This window comes from Nematolebias whitei, chromosome 13 (assembly GCF_014905685.2).
Source record: "Nematolebias whitei isolate Nwh7 chromosome 13, NemWhi1, whole genome shotgun sequence".
NCBI lineage: Eukaryota > Metazoa > Chordata > Actinopteri > Cyprinodontiformes > Rivulidae > Nematolebias > Nematolebias whitei.
The window spans coordinates 2985960-2991156 of record NC_056510.1 but is presented as its reverse complement, the minus strand read 5'-3'; positions in this window follow the sequence as shown (position 1 = coordinate 2991156).

Here is a 5197-nt window from a genome sequence, read left to right as displayed (position 1 = left end):
CTGTATATGTGTGTACGTCCTGTATATGTGTGTACTTCCTGTATGTGCATACTTCCTGTATATGTGTGCTTCTTGTATATGTGTACTTCCTGTATATGTGTGCTTCCTGTATGTGTGTACTTCCTGTATATGTGTACTTCTTGTATGTGTGTACTTCCTGTATGTGTATAACTTGTCCTGAAAATCTGTGCTTGCATGTTAAATAATTGCTGTGTGTTGTCCTCATTGTATGTTTCCATACAAATGGTGAAACTAGTTCTCAACCCATCACACTTGAGCTACACCCAGGTGGAGCAGTGGACAGATATTTAAGCACCCGGGGAGCAATTGGGGACATGTGGGAATGGCTGGGGATCAAACCTGGGATCTTCGGGTCCCGAGTCGGCTGCCCTGCCCCGAAGTAAAACCGGTTAAAGATCTCCTGCTGTCGAGTTGGCTCCTTTAAGTGAGAATATTTTTCTCCGTCAAAAATTAATCTAATTTTTTTTTTACCATATTTGTTGCAAAACGTGGAATTTAAATCGAGCCGTTGTTTGAAAACAGTTTGTGACGACGTCGAGGGAGTGGAGATGCGCCCGTTGGATCGCCTCTAAACTTCTCGCCGTGGCTCAGTTCCTCAAACAAAACAAACTCCAAACTTGTGCTTCGGCTTTTAAAACCATCTAAACGTACCAGTTCACACAAACCTTCGGCTCATTATTTCAACCTGGAAGTCAAATATTTGGTTCAACAACAAGCCAGAGTTATAAAAAGTTTTAAACCACGCAGCTTTCTTAATAATCTTCATATTTTTACAGCTACAAACTTACAAATTATTTTTTTTTTTTAAGAAAGCGTGCCTCGGAGGGCGTGGTTTCACCGTGCAGACAGGAAGTACCGAGGTCGGCTCGTGGTTCGGCACCTGCGAGTAGAAAACAAACCGAGGTGGACATAAACAAGAGCAGGAGGGTCCGGGCTGCAGCCAGAACCAACCGAACCTTTTTCATATCGTCTCTGGTTTTAGCTGCTTCGGCTGCTAGTCCATAGAAGAGCCAGCTAAAGTCGGAGGAGCCCCAACGGGTTCAGTTTGAAACAAAAGACATAAACTCATCAATTAACATAATTTAATAACTTTCACAATCTTTGATTCTTTTTTATCGTTAAACAGGTCAGTTCTTATTTTAAAACATTGGTATGTTAATTTTAGTTATAATTATTACTCTGAACCCCTCTGAGCTCTCGGTTCTGCAGGTTTTATCTGATTTGTATCCAAATATTACGTCCTTCAGCCGCCATTAAAGGGCATGAACATAAACTGGTCTCAAAAGTAGCCAGAGCTGATACGAACATGGCAGAAACGAAGAAACAGTTTTTAAATGAACTAGTTTCAAACTGCACAGTCAGCAGCATGTCAGGGGATTTTTATCACAAACTAATGTTAAATTAATGTTAAATTAATGTTAAATTAATGTTAATCTAATGTTAAATTAATGTGTGACTTCAGAGAGCTCTTTTCTCTCTGAGAGGAGCTGATCCTGCATGTGCAGCTGGGAGGCTGAGGTCATCGTGGACTGTCTGTGAGCTGTGAGTGCTGATGAGTGTTGTGTAAACTATTCTCGTGCACTGTCCGGTGCACACTCACGACCGGCTTCAGTGATGATACGTGCAACTCTGTGAGAGAAAGTCTGATCTTACAAGTAACCGAGTATTCTGCATGTACAAAAAGTCATATGCATGTGCACTAATCACCTGCTGTGCCCGGATCAGCTTGAATAAGAATGCGACTTTTGAGCCTTTCTTAGCACTCCAGATTCACGCTGCGTTCAAGGCCGGTGAAAAGGTGGGACATGTGAGCGTTACAACGTTTCTACTCAGTGTTTTTGTGATGGTGGGTCTTTTTGTACGCATACACATCTTGTACGTGTGCACGACTACTTTTGAAACTGATTTATCTCCAAACAGTGACCTGAACGTTTACAGCCTCGCACAGATTATTTTATTAACCTCGTTATTTTATCTAAAAATAAAGAATTTGTTCATCTTAAGGGCCTTTCCCAGTTAAATTTATTTACGAGCATTAAAAAAAGCCGAAGCTCGACGTATTTTTCTGTCTTCTGTTTTTTTTAGGTCAGGTTATATTTTTTATAAATGCATTAAATTAAATCTGTGGTTTGCTGCGTTTAGATTTAAAATAATTAAAATGTATTCAGAACAAAAGCCAAAAGAGAAGTGCTGTCTTTACCCTTTTAGCCCGCTCATTAATTAATTAAAAATTCTAGTTGATTTCCAGAAGATGGAAACAGGAAGTTTTATCAACAATAAAAAAGTTAAGTCCGTCAGAGACGTATAAATTTAAGGACGCTGTTTCTAGAACAAAACACGAGTGTTTGGCTTCAGAGGAGGTTTTTTTAAATATAAATTATTAAATCTGGATGAAGTTTTTAGAGAATGGTCCTTCTGTTTAAACCCTGAACCCCTTGGACACTGTGTCCCCGCAGAGACACGTCCCCCCGGTGGGACGCTCAGCTTTGAGGTAACGGGTCGGAGTTTGTCCCGAGGAGGTCAAAACGTCTCTGAGTCCTCCGAGTCGTTCTCGGTGGTTCCTTCGCTGGAAGGTCCTGAGGGGTTCCTGGGGCTGCGTGGTCCCCGGGCACCGGCGCCCGGGCCTTTACCCCCCTGGCGGGGCAGCCTCTTCAGCAGGGAGCCTGGGGAGGGAGCCCCGGAGCTGCAAGGGGAGCAGAAAGGCATCATGGAAGCCAGAATGAGAGCCAGACAGTCAGCCACCTCTCTGCTAGGAGCACAAGCCAGAGCAGGGGTGAGACCTGAGGCAGAGAGACAGAACAGAGGGGGGAGGGGGGGACAACGTGGAGGACGCAGGAAAGGCAAAGCAGAAGACAAAGACGGAGCAGCTTCCTGTTAGTTTTCAGCCAGCCGACAGAGGGAGACACCCAGCAGCACAGAGACAAGAACCAGTCAGAGCCGGAGCAACAGACTCATTACCACCTTCACCAACACACACGTCAAACTGGCGGTGTCAGGAAAACTTAATTTGACCGTCGAGATGCTCGGAGAACCAGACCTGCTCCTGTCCGGGCTCAGACCTGAGACCAGTTCTTTTTATTGGTTTCTAATAAAAACATTTTATCTGGACTCTGATGCCACGACAGGTAAGATACTGACTACTACACTAGACTGAACGTCCCTTCAACGGTAACCCTTTAAATAAAGATCTAACACTAACCTCTACAAAATGATGAATTAGGTATTTGTAAAAAAATAAACACCATGAACCTAAAATTTTATTTATCTTAGACGAATATTTATCAGGTTTGTCTCAGTCGGTGACCGGCTGCTTCACTTCTGTTATGAGTGCGTCGTATAACAGCCTGGACCAGGCAAGACTTATAAAAACATTTGACCTTGATCTGTGACCTTGAACTTAGAGGTGGGGTGATGAAAAGATGTGACACTTGTACGAAGTTTCGTTAAATTGTCCTGAGCAGATCAACAGTTATGGTCAGGACAAGCAACAACATTGTATAATATTTGACCTTGAGTTTGTGGCCTTGACCTTGAAGCTGGGGTGTTGAAAAGTGTATGTGACACTGTGTCTGGTGCTGCACGTGTGTATGAAGTTTTGTTAAATTGTCCTGAGCGGATCAGAAGTTATGGTCCAGACAAGCGCTGGCAGCACGGTGGATTAGTGGTTAGCACCGTTGCCTCACAGCAAGAAGGTCCTGGTTCTTGGATCGGACCTGAGGTTGTTCCATGTGGATGTCCTCCTAACGTTAACGGGCGGAGACCAGCCCGTAACACGTTCATCTTTGACGAGCGTAAATAAAAATGGCCGCAGGTTCAAGAACCCGCCGGCGATGGTTTGACCACGACGCTGTCGGAGACGGTCCAGACAGAAACATGTCTACTCTGACGGACAGGCGCAAGAGTCGAGTTCATGCTGCGACAGAGAGAAGTCGTGCAGAGCGGCCGTGGGTTCGTGCAGGAGCGTCTTACCGTTTTCGTCCACCGTCTGGACGCTGGCTCCTCGGGACAGCAGCTCCTGGACCGCCTTCTTCAGCCCGCTACGAGCCGCCAGGTGCAGCGACCTGAAGAGACAGACCATTAAACCTGGGCCACAACTAACCGCGCCCGGGGAATCGAACCTCCGACTCTACAGGAACCTTGCAGCACGTTTTACGATTTAAAAACCTACTTTTGGATTCAAAGCGAGACAAAACGACCGCGACAAGAGTCGAGACTCTTCACGTGACATTTACGTTCGGCCGTTTGAGGAACTCACGTCTGCTGCGCGGCGTTGGTGGCGTTGATGAGCGCCGCGGCGGACAGCCGCGCCAGAATCAGCAGCGCACAATCCTCTCTGCCCTGAAACACAAACACACCGCGCTCAGTCCGGAGACAACCGCTGGCTCATGGGCCGCTGCGGGGGGGATTGATATCTTTACATTTTAGGACAAATAAAATATTTCAGGCCATTTTGTTTCATGTGAAATTAATTATGATTTTTTTTCTTCTTAAAAACAAATATTTTATTTACTTGAAGTTTAAATTTAGTTTCATTTTTCTAATTCTTTTTATTTACAAACTGACTCGTCGTATTTCTTTGAAGCAACTTGTCCTTTAAGTCGGATCTTAAAGCAGCTAAATCGACATGTTTCACTTCATGGGGGTGGGGGGCAACAGCGACATGTCTGGCGCTAGCGTTAGCGTAGCACATCAGTGCCTGGGGGGGGGGGGGGGGGGTGTGAAGGACATTGTGGTAGGCAGGGCACTTGAACCTGTTGACGGGGCGGGGCGTCCTCCTTGGGAACCGAAGGGGGAAAGTGCAACACATTTAAATGTGACGTCAGTTTGGGTCAAAGCGTCGCAGCAGTGGGACCACAGAGGCCCCACGTGGCCCCCGAGCCGCAGGTTGCAGACCCCAGTCCAAGATGCAGCCACACCCCCAAATATGGACTTTGCTTATTTTTCCAATTCTCCAGCTCACAACACGAACCGGACGGACCCTGGAGGGTACCTCCAAGTCCCGACTTCACTCCGTGACGGAGGACACATAAACGCACATCAAACCGAACACAACGGTAAAAAGTGTTTTATAATTAATTATCGTAACTTCTGGACTACAAGCTGCTAACGAGCTGCTGCCAAAACATTCATCCTCGTTACACCCGGGAGCTCAAACAGCTGCCTAATACACGTCTCT